Below are 11971 nucleotides of genomic sequence, written 5' to 3' on the forward strand. Positions count from 1 at the left end.
GTTTATGTACTCTGGTGAGGTTTAGCATTAACTTTGTCACATAACTACTCATTAGTTAAGCTTTTTGGAAACACAATCTAATATAATTTAAATAAGTTATCAGATCAGAAATGTTATGTTCATAACAAATCTCAATTACTAATTTAAGTCAATATTCATTGATCAGACGCTAGCTCCATAAAAAGTCAACTGTCCCAATTGCGATTGTATGGATGTAGTGATCCCTTTTTATCAACGATAATGCAAGAAGCTTGTCTATAAATACTAGCCATTTGAAGCCATACAACTCCATGCATTTTCCTTCTACTTAACAAGTTATTGGGAACTCTATCTGGTAAAATACCTGTGCCATATATATATTTTTGGTACAGTTAAAATAGTTGTGTTTCAATATAATCAAATATATAACTAATTTTGCTTTAGGGACTTATTTCTCTGTTAGTTTTTGCTTACAGATTCATCATGAAGTCCTTACTCCTGGCAACCATTGCAATGATGATCTTTGTAGCTATACAAGCAGCTGATGGAAAAACTGAAGCTACTTCCAAGTTTACTTCGACAAAGCAAGGGTACATGACTGCACGTAAATTTAAATATCCTAGAGGTACCAACGTGGTAAAGGCAAATGATCCTTCCGAAAAAATGAATGTCGCAAAATTTGCATTTGGCAACTTACCAGTAGAAGAAAGCAAAAGTGAAAACACTGCGAGTAAAATCAATATCAACAAAGGTGATGACACCAGCACTGAAATTTTTAGTAATTACAACGAGACTCCTTCCACATCATCTGGAGGTACCCACCGTTCTTTTCCAACTGATAAACGACCAGGTGGACACCATTTTCCTTAACGCAGTTGGCCGGGAGAAGCAGATGATGTGATAATGTGTGCTTCTTTAAAATAATGTGGAACTTGGTAGTCCATCATATATAGAGGACTAGTTCTTTCGTTTCACCCAGTTGAAGTATTTTCTGGCTTGTGGTGTACGTACACTCTAGATTCTGTTGTATATATCAAACTCGTGTGTGAACAGAGTGCCAGTATGCTCTTAATGTTGTATGTGATATTAACTATTTACAATAAAACATCATATCCTTGCTGGTAGCATGGATTCTGTTTAGTGATATTCTTAAGGGTTTTGGGCACATGGAAAAACTCATTTCTACAATATCCAAATGGTGGAATTAGATGGTCGTAAATTCAAATCGGATTAGGATTTCTATCTACAAAATCAAATACTTAATATTACTCACGTGTTGATTTCAGATTCCAAAATAAGATTTTGGAAATAAACGATTAGTATTATTCAGCTTCTCCCGATACTGAATAATCTCTCGATACTGAATAATTTAGATACAATAATTTAACCATCGTATTTCTTTGCCTTCCAAAAAAAAAAAGGAATTGGTAGTCATTTGGGAACACAGAAGGAATTGACAAAGTAAGTTTACATGGGCAAAGAGTTTTTTTTTTTTGTTTTTTTAGTATGGGCAAAGAGTTTAAATCTAAATATATTATTGCACAGTGGGCGAAAATATTCATATGTGATATTAGGAAGCCACGTCAGCACAATTTTTAAGTAATGACACAAAGTTAATTAATAGGCAAGCCAATATTTTGATTATTTACTAGTCAGTTCCTACTACAAAATACATCAACGTTGGATGTGGCTGGAGATTGGATAGATGTGGCTGGAGACTGGATAGATGTTCTCGAGATACATATAATAAAAACAAAATAATTACACGCCCCATCTTTAAACCAATTCGTGATAACTACGAATCATTCAAACACAAAATTTGAATCTAAAAAAAAAACCTTCGATTCCAATTAGGAATCCTAAAAACCCAAAACACCTTCAACTACTATTAACCAAAAAAAATAAAACACACAAAAGCAAAAACCCACGAGTTCTCAACCTTTTTTTTGGTAACTGCTATTTATTAACCGGAATAAACCGTTTCGTAAAAGAACGATAATATCAAACAAAAGAAATTACATACAAAGTTTGGCGGTTTCAACCACCAAAAGAAAAACTATCTTCCAAAGAATTCCAATAATCCGGTTGGAACATTCACTTTCATACCCATTGGGTTCGATAACCACGCATCATCCTCGACACGATCGGATGCAAAATTGGCGAATGCGCCGACCCACGAAGTTAGCTTCCTGTAATTCCAAATCGGTTCGTACATGCCATTGAACTGAAAAGCGTAGCAGTCTTGAATAACATGAAGCACCTCCCAAGGTGTATCCATTGATGAATGCCTAATGCAATGTTGAATGAACTTTGAGTCCGTTTCCACTAGCACACCTAACCCCATTTAGATGCAGAAAAGATAAAATCCTCAAGCCAAAGAATAAGCTTTCCATAATAGTGGACGATGTAAGATCGCTAAACCAAAGATAAATCTTCCATCCCAATCTCTCGAGAACACAATGCTCCCGCAGCACCGGATTTCCTCTAGATTTTAACCATCAATGTTTAATTTAAACACAATTACGGTGGTGGTATCCATCTAATGGACACCCACCTCCTACACTTTTCCATTGACGAAGATGCAGAAACTAATCGCCGTTGTTCGCCACATATTCTCCACTAACTTTTTGGCCTTCATCATATAAAGATAGGTGATGCCGTGGCCTCCTCAAATCTAGCTTTATTTCGAGCTATCCATATATTGATAATGGCTAAAGAGAATTGATAAGGACCAATCCGGCTTCCCTCATAACGCCATCGCCATCATTCTCTCACCCAATCAGCAAAGGTGTTATCCATACGTAGTGGGAAGACACCAACACCAAACCACCGCCGAAAGTTTAACGGACATCCAATAAAAATATGTTCCTTCAGATCATTACCATACTCACAAAGAGAACATGCTTTTTACATAAATGCCTTTTCGTTAGAGAAAATCAGCATTGGCACCACCTCGAATACATTGCCATAAGAAAAATCTGATTTTGTAAGGAATATTAACCCTCCAGATTTTCTTAAATATAGGATCATTTTGTACATTGTCATTATGTAACCAATGGTGCACTTGAAGATACCGATTTAACCGAAAGTAATGACCAGATTTATCGGGAGCCCATATTCTATAGTGCGGATGAGCATGAATAGATAAAGGTATAGATAGAAAATATTAGGAGACCAATAGCTTGAATTTCCTCCACCCTCCACGTTCGTAGCGGTTCAATGAAATTCGACACGATTGAGGATGCAATTTCGGCTGCAATTGCAAAGCTTGTCGGGCACCCATGAGTCAATCTCCATCGAATTGCAAGACCATCGCCCACATGCCAGCGGATACCCATTGCGAGAAGAGGTTTAATCTTCATAATAGTTTTCCAAATCTTAAATGCTGATCTCGAACATCTTGCTCTCAGAAAATCAGTCCTTGGGAAGTATTTTCCTTTCATGCATTTCGCCCATATAGACGTGGGTGATATAAGCTCCCAAGCTTTTTTGCCAAGTAAAGAAATATTCTGAATTTCTAAATCTTTAATCCCAAGCCCTCCAGCCTCTTTTGGTTTACAAGCAAGTTCCCATGAGAAATAATGAAGTTTGTTTTGACCTTTCTCATGATTCCACAGAAAGGCTTTCCTGTACCGGTCAAGCTCTTCAATGATATAAACAGGCAATCGGATACATGACATAAAGTAGACTGGAAGCCAGAGTTAATACGGAATTAACCAACGCGTGAGTCTACCTCCTCGAGAAATAATAGAGGATTTCCAGCCCTGAAGTCAATCTTGGAACCTTTTAATCAAAGGTTTGAAACTTCTTTAACAAGGAACACCTAAATAGGTGGGAAATGTTGTTGTAGTTTGAACATGATGAATGCCGAAGAGAAGTCACCAATTCCGATGCGCAATTGGTTGGTATGAATCATTTGGGATTTATCTCGTTAATGCTCGACCAGAAGGTTCATCTTGTTCGAATTTCTATTCGAAGCAACCGCCATATCGGCTTTTAAGAAAACCAATAAATCATCCATACATAAGATCGATAGAATTTGGAGCAGATCCGCCACTCTAATCCCTTGAATCTTCCCATTAACTTGTGCATATTGAAACTTTTGATAGAGCCTCACACAAAATGAAGATATATGGTGAGATAGGGTCCCTCGATTTAATGCCCCTAGACGGTCGGAAGAAACCATAAGGAGATCCATTAAGAAGAATGGAAAAGGATGGTGAGGAAATGCAAAACAAGATTCGATCCACCCATGTTTGTTGAAAGCCATATCTAATCAAGACATTTTCTATAAACTTCCATTCGAGCTCGTCGTATGCTTTCTTCATATCAAACTTTAAAGCATAGAATCTCTTTTACAATTCCTTTTGCCTTCAATGAAGTGGAAAGCTTCATGTGCCATCAACACATTATCTTGGATAGACCTACCGGTAAGATACTCGATAAGGACTGATGATAGATTGGAGAATAGGCCTCATTCTATTCACCATAATCTTTGTAATTATCCGGTAGATCACATTAGTGAGACTAATAGGCCTGAAATGCTTTGTTGAAGGATTAGCAGTTTTGAATTAAAACAATATTGTATGATTAATTTCCCTAGCAAATGAACCATGCATAAAAAACTGGGTGACAACATTTACAACCTTTGGACCAACAATGTCCCAAAAATGCTTATAGAACAAAGCATTAAAACCATCAGTCCGAGGAGACTTCAAAGATCCAATTGATTTTAAGAAAAATCTCGTCATGTGTGGATTCAAGCAGAGATATATTATCATCATTCAAATCAGATTAAGAGGTATTGCTTCTAAAAAGTTAGAATTATTATTTGGCTCATCAGGAGGCAAACAAATCGAGAAGTATCCTTGTAAATGTTCACCAATGTCATCCCACCTAAGTGAGCATCTTCCCATGGCCATCATGAATACTTTTGATATTGGCTCTACTGATATTAGTCTTGCCAGCGTGGCATGGAAGAATTTTGTATCAAGGTCACCCTTATGATCCCAATCATACCGCCTACGTCCCCAATGCAAATGCTTACGTCTCGGAATAAAGTCATGATGTTGTAAAAGTTTCATCTCGGCATCCAATAAATTCTCCCATGAAGCGGATGTATGATCGGTTGAATTAAGCTTATCTTCCAATTCTCGAATCTGATTTTAAATGTTTTTTAATTTGTGATCCAAATGGCGAAGGTCTTAACGCGTTCCAACTTCTTAATAATTTCCTACGAAAAGCGGATGTGCGCAAAAAGAGAATGAAGCAGAGCCTTGAAACCTCCCAACCATCCCTTCTTCAATAACTTTCTTACAAGATACATAGGTTAACCACATCCTTCGAATCTAAAAGGTTTTGAAACCACTTCATATAATTTTGATACATAATATCTTATGATCTCGATTCCTTGTTTGCAATATGTTGAACATAAGCATTAGGAAACAATATTCTCCCCTTAGGGTTACAAACAGCCCTGTCTAATCTTTTTAACACCCTGTTTGACCTTTTTGATTATTGCTCCAAGTAAACATTTGCCCACTAAAACCCATGTCCATGAAAGAACAGTCATGTAACATCTGATTGAACTTCTGTATTTTACTTCCAGTACATGGTCTTCCACCCCGTTTCTCCTCATAATGACTAATATCATTATAATCTCCCATACAAATCCATGGTTCTAAATTAACAGGTTGCAACTGTTTTAACATATCCCACTGAACACGACGAATATGGGCTTTAGTACTTGCATAAATCCCAGACAAAAACCATACAACACCATTACTTTCATTAATAACTGCATGGATAATCCATTGATCTGAATACAAGACTTGGACATCACAATCACTATCCCACAGTAGCCAAAGACCTCCAGATAAACCCCTAGCAGGTACAATGAACGACCTACCTAACTTCCTAATAATCTTATTCGATTTATACCATCCATCTTTAGTTTCACACAAAAAGATAAAGCCCGGTCTCTCAATTCTGATGTGATCTTTCAAACACATAACCGTCGAGTCGAGACCAACTCCTCGACAGTTCCAGCATAAAATACTCATGGTGCACTTGGTGGCTGTTTACGGCCAGCCACCCTTGCCATCCTCTTAGCACGTTTCTTAGTCGGGAGAGGACGATACTGTGAAGACGCCTGTGAAGCATTTGAATTCTCCAATCCAATACATTGTATTGGGGTCTTCCTCCTCTCCTCACGATCAGCTAGAAAAGCCTCCTCAATCTCTACTCCATCAGCCATAAATCTTAAATTTTTTGCAGCTGAAAAATCCTCACATTCAACCTCCAATCTCTTGAAATAACTCATTCCAGACGCAAACGTTGCAGCTCCACCCTTTACATGCAAGTCTCTTGGTAAAGGGCTGACCTCACCAACATCTTCAGAATGCTTATTTTCGCCATCTTCTGATTTGCAAAATGGAAAAAGTCGAGATTCAGCTCCACCAGCTGTAGAAAGGCATTAGCTCCCATAGTTGGTTCCATGTGCATAGGGCCTTGATAGTTATTTGTTGCCTGAACCTCTTGATGTAACACCATATTAGAGGAGAGCTTATTATGGACATGAAAATCAGTTTTCCAAGCACCTGTAATCTCGGCATATGTTTATCATTTTGATCAGGTGAAGCATCTTCTATAATCAAAGGAGCTCTTACATTGGTGCCAACATGCACAGCATGTGTATTCTGGGGTTCAAGGAAGTGTTTAGTATAAAGGTGAGGTGGGGTAGGGTGATGCTTAGCTGAAAAAGTGTGAAACTGGTTATGTTCAACTAACGGCATACTCTGCTTATCAATGAAGGACTCTACCCTCTCATTTGGATCAAAACTAATTTTATGATTAGTTCGATGGTTCATGATCTTTTTAAAAAGTATGCTTCTTGGGTTATAAAGTTCAAACTTTTCTGTTTTATCAACATTCAGGTCCCCCGATGTTCCTTCAAGATCAGACAAAGAGCAAGCAGAATTAGAATGGCCAATAAATCCACATTTAAAGCAGAAAGTTGGTATATTCTCATAACCGAACTGAATCCATCTAGTGCCATCCACCTCCATGGGTAACATCAACCCGTGTGGTACTTGTCAAAATCACATCCAATGGGACTTTTGCTCTAGCCATGGCTTCCTCCTCGATCAATAGACTTTATACATCTCAATAACCTTGATATTATCTTGAGCAAATTACCTCTTGGATTCACTTCAATAATTCCAGGTATCATGAAAATCTCCGGGTATCGAATCAAATGCATCCATATAACCACTTTATCAAAAATAGTATCTGAATTCTCATTATAATCTTCCCATTGAACGATTTGGAAGATAGTATTCGAGATCACCCAAGGCTGCTCCTTTATAAGAAAATTCATCATATCTTGACTTGTTACCCAAATCTGGAAGACATCATTATTCATCATTCGAATTTTTGATATTGATTGCTTCGGCCACAGACTCTCCAGTCCTTGTTTAACTTATTTGAAATTTAGTCTTGATTGCAACACCCGACCCACCAAACTCAGCTGGTTGAATTCCTTGATCTTGTCCTTCATCATTGTTGTAGTTAAGGTAGATTTGTTGGAGCGGGTTTAGGAGGTAAAGAAATCTTTTTCTCAAAAGCTGCAGAAAGTTTTTCAATTGGAGGGATACTGGTTTCAGATTGCACACCCTTTCCTTTAGAAGATGAAGCCATACTGAGATATAAAGATATAATGGCTGGATGAGTTGATAGTGGAGTTATTTCCTTAAACCTTCTCTCTTTATAGATGAAAAAACTCCAATATCGATACGCATGCATCCATAACATGATTAAATCTCTGTGTGTATAACCAACTTGTAACTGTGTTACTTGTAAATCTGGTGTAGCAGCTAGAACTCAGACAAACTGCCCAATCTAAAAATTCTGCATGTTATTGTATTTATCCTCCTGGAGACCCACAAAATTACCATAATTAACACATTATCGAGAACCAAGAAAGGTATAATTCATTCCCAACAGAGAGCTTTTCCTAGATCTGACGGTATTAGACATTCATCATGACTAGATTAAACGCTGGAGGATATTCCTCTTCTGAACTCAGGGGAGGATTTTACCAGAAAGAGGAATAGATGTTTGCATTAGACTGTTAGTAGTAGACCAAAAAAAAAATGTATTAACAGGCAGGGCTTAAATCTCAAATTAGTTCTCAACCTCAACAAAATGAAAAGTACGAGTCAATTGATTCCCCACCCAACCCCTCTCTTCGTTGCAGAAAACAAATATTTTGTTAGCTTTTATTTCACAGGTTCTATAAAGATATTGGTTCTAATCTTTCGATGCATCGATAAAGATAATGATGGTTCGATGATTCGATCAATTAAGCAAGAAGAGATAAGTTTTCTTCAATTTTACAGGAACATGTCATGATTTACCAAATTAATTTGTTTATCCATTTTTTCTAATCTATAGAAGAGGTGATATTGGTTGTTGTATGAGGCTATGAGTGCATACGCCACATTCTACAACCACCACCGTCTAATTCCCTATTAAGTGATTCTGTACTTTTTCTAAGGATTACATTCATTAGTACTTCCAGTCACACAATTATCATTATTGCTTTATTTATCATAAATCTATAGTTTTCGGAATGAATGATACATTTAACTATTGTTTGGTCCAAGTGAAAAAAATTGTAGTCGATGAATTACTATGCACTTGCTGGCAGCTTGGATATAATCTCCATCTGCATTGTCCAATGAAACGAGGACATCAAGAAGATCTAGGGATAGGCTCTAAGACAATCTATATAACTGAGAGACAATTCACTGAATCCTAACTATATGTTGTAGAAGCACAATGCCACCATGTTTTCAGGCAGGACGAGCGATCACATTTAATTACGTGACATAATTCTAAGCAAAGGTGTTATTTCTGTGCCTCAAACATTTTGAAAATCGGCCTTCTGTCTTCGGAGAGCTACATTCTTTCAATGTCAAGGAGGACCCCGTTTCTTGAGGATGCCCTCAAGCCATATCTATATCAGGAGCTCAACTCAGCTCAATGAAAGGTAAGTAAATTGGTTTTTTTATTCAGCTGTAGTTATATGTTGTGCTTATAGTGTTGCCCGATAAGTGACATTATCATAATTTTTTAAGGTTTTATTTATTTGTGTGAATTGAAGGAATAGTGCCACTTTGGTTCTTACTATACTTTCTTTTAAGTTGAGGCCCTTCCTATCTCAATTCATTTATTCTCAAGGATCTTAATCTGTTTGGGTTCAATGAATGTGCGTCCTACTTGCCATTTTATTTTTTTGGTAGCAAGTCAGTGTGTGTCTGGCAGTTTGGAGAAGTATGTGCAACTATTGACGAGGTTAGGAAGACCGGTAGGATCGGATCTGATAGGAAACACTATAGTGTGAGAGAAGGGCTTGATATTGAGATTGGAGAGGAGATATACATGAGTCTGCCACTCTGTGTTTGTGTGGGATGACACCTGTGTCTGAATAAACTTTTTTTTTTTCATATATAGGCTAACGTTCCAAGCAAAACTAATTAAAAAGAAAAAGAAAAAGAAAAGAAATGTGATCCTTATTAATAAGACTAAATGTTACTTTGCCCCTTCTTTTTATTTTCTTGTTTTCTTTATTTATCAATTCGAACTTTCCTGTTCAAGCATACTATGTGGCAGGAGGAGTAGCAAGGAATGTTGCCGAATGCTCAAAGCTTGGAGCTAAACCTTTTATGATATGCATTGTTGGGCATGACATGGCAGGTGAATTTTTGTTGCTAACTCCATAACAATTAAAATATAATCAGGAACCAAATGAAGTCATCTTTGGCTTTTAAATTGTATATAGATCTCATTATAGGGTTACTAGGCTGTCTGGAAAAAGGAAAGCTAATAAATACAAACTTAGTAAAATTTTCTTATTTGAAATTCAGAAATACAAATACCGTTGCAAGAAATGTGTTCTAGAAATCTGCTAGACTTAGTATTTAGTGTAGAAGGTTAATTGTTCTCATTACAATATAATGTCTTTTGGTCTGTGAGATAGATCTTTAATAGATGAGGTTGAGTCGTTACTATAAAATATGATCACAATTAGCACTATGCCACTATTGACTAGACTACTAACCATTCTAGATACCGGTTGACATAAATTTGAGTCCCAAATTAATTGGGGCCACAATTGATAATGCGGATACAAATTGATGTTTTTTTTTCAAAATTTTGATAGAGGAACCAATATTTTCGCTTTCACAATAGGAGAATAAATGTTTATTTGAAATATTGGTAGAAAGGCAGGGATAGTCAATGTGACTTGAGGTCATTTCAATTTCAATTTTTCTTTGGTGCAGGTTGTAGTATATTGTGCCTATGTATACAAGGATATTTCTCCTTTTCCTCTGTATTTAGTGAATTAAGAACGAAACTACATATGGTTGGAGAGCAATGTACCGGAATCACACATATTCCCTATAGTTGTGGAGCCATAAAGAGTACGTGGTTGTACAGAGACAGATTCTTAAGTGGTTGAATATGCGTTAAGTTGTGTAGCTTGAAACTGATATTGATATGGGTAAGTTATTTTTGAGTAATTTGAACCTGAGATGGTCATAGCAGTCATGCGTACTCAATCTCTCCTAATCTGAGCTGCTTAATATATTATCTCCATTCAATTTTTTTTGGTAATAGTTATTCACAGTCCTGAATTCTTTAGTCAGTTGTTGCAGCAGAATCAAAGTAATTGGCTGAGACATCATGACGCATAAGATGCCAAAGCCCCTACTAACACATACTGTTGGTTAGTCCTTTCTTGATTTGCTCTATATGTCTACATCATTTTGTTAAATAGCATGTGCTTTAATTTGTGTCTTAGGTCTTTCCAAACAATTGCATCAGTAGTTTCTTTTTTATGCAGTATTAGTTTGATATTCAGTAATTTATGGTAATTGTGGATTTATAGATGTTAGATGCAAATTTTTACTACTTAAATGAAAATTCAACAGGTACAATTATACATGCATTCTTTTTTTATATAGGTCCTATGGAAGAATCAATAAATGCAATGCAATGTGTGTCTGGCAATGCTCAAAGTGGATGAATTGTATGTGGAAGTATAGTTGCAGGTGGAAGTCTTGAGGATCAGAGGATTTATTCTTGCCTGTTCTGGGATCAGTTCAGCAAGGCTAATAAATCTCGAAACAGATAAGTTGTGGTCAGACGCTATTTCAGCAAGATAGGTCTCCATTAGCTTCCCAACCCTCTCCATATCACTGAGAGGAGGAGAGACAAATTCGTCTTCTACAGAGAAGCACAATTGAGTTCCATCCATTTCATACTCGAAGTAGTTCATCATGATCCGATGTACAGTGTCCACATCAAACAAGGTGTCTCCTACGAACGAATATGAAGGAATCAAAAGATCGTCCAGTACTGCCTGTCCAAGTTGCAAACCTACTCACTTTTCAAGGTCAAGCTGGCAAGCAATCGTCGTCTCAAGGGAAATTGCTGCACGTAGAAGCATAGAAAGAAAACTAACTGACATAGCATTCTTCTCTCTTGGAAGAAGACTCACAATTGTCTCTAACACAACCCTTTTTTCATGTTCTTGGGTTGGATCTATTTTCTTCCTCCCCCTTCCAAAAATTTCCTGCACCAATTATTCATATTAGATACATTAGATTAACAGAACCAATACATATATCCTCATCTATTTATTTTATTTTATTTTTCAATAATGAAGATATCCTCATCTATCAAAAATATATGCATCTATTAGTGAATTTTTAGCAAATATAATTGTTCCAGTTACAAAAAATGTATTACCCTGTATCTTAGAGGACAATATGAACGATCAATATTCCGATTTTGTGAATGAAAGGCTTCACTGAATACGTGTGTTTCGAACAGTGTGTTTCTAATCTCTCAATTTTAAGATTTTAGAACCACCTCCCTACGTTTATTTAAATTACATCTCTCCTATTTATTAATTACAATTGGC

At 36.6% G+C, this 11971-nt stretch overlaps 2 long non-coding RNA genes across 10 annotated transcripts; both read left to right on the top strand.

Annotated features, from left to right (window-relative positions):
- The first annotated feature begins 212 nt into the window (after nucleotides 1-212).
- Nucleotides 213-1125, top strand: LOC147480568 (uncharacterized). Its single transcript, XR_015205073.1, has 2 exons — nucleotides 213-334; nucleotides 456-1125. It is a non-coding gene; the product is annotated as an uncharacterized LOC147480568 (long non-coding RNA).
- Nucleotides 1126-1767: 642 nt separating this feature from the next.
- LOC147480569 (uncharacterized) lies at nucleotides 1768-11733 on the top strand. 9 transcript variants are annotated; one of them, XR_015204448.1, is made up of 6 exons: nucleotides 1768-1909; nucleotides 8168-9031; nucleotides 9655-9738; nucleotides 10326-10546; nucleotides 10692-10771; nucleotides 11010-11733. It is a non-coding gene; the product is annotated as an uncharacterized LOC147480569 (long non-coding RNA). The 9 variants fall into 9 exon arrangements; XR_015204447.1 differs by having other exon boundaries at nucleotides 10701-10771; XR_015204449.1 differs by having other exon boundaries at nucleotides 10704-10771.
- Nucleotides 11734-11971: the final 238 nt, after the last annotated feature.

Source organism: Coptis chinensis, chromosome 8, assembly GCF_015680905.1.
Source record: "Coptis chinensis isolate HL-2020 chromosome 8, ASM1568090v1, whole genome shotgun sequence".
NCBI classification, from domain to species: domain Eukaryota; kingdom Viridiplantae; phylum Streptophyta; class Magnoliopsida; order Ranunculales; family Ranunculaceae; genus Coptis; species Coptis chinensis.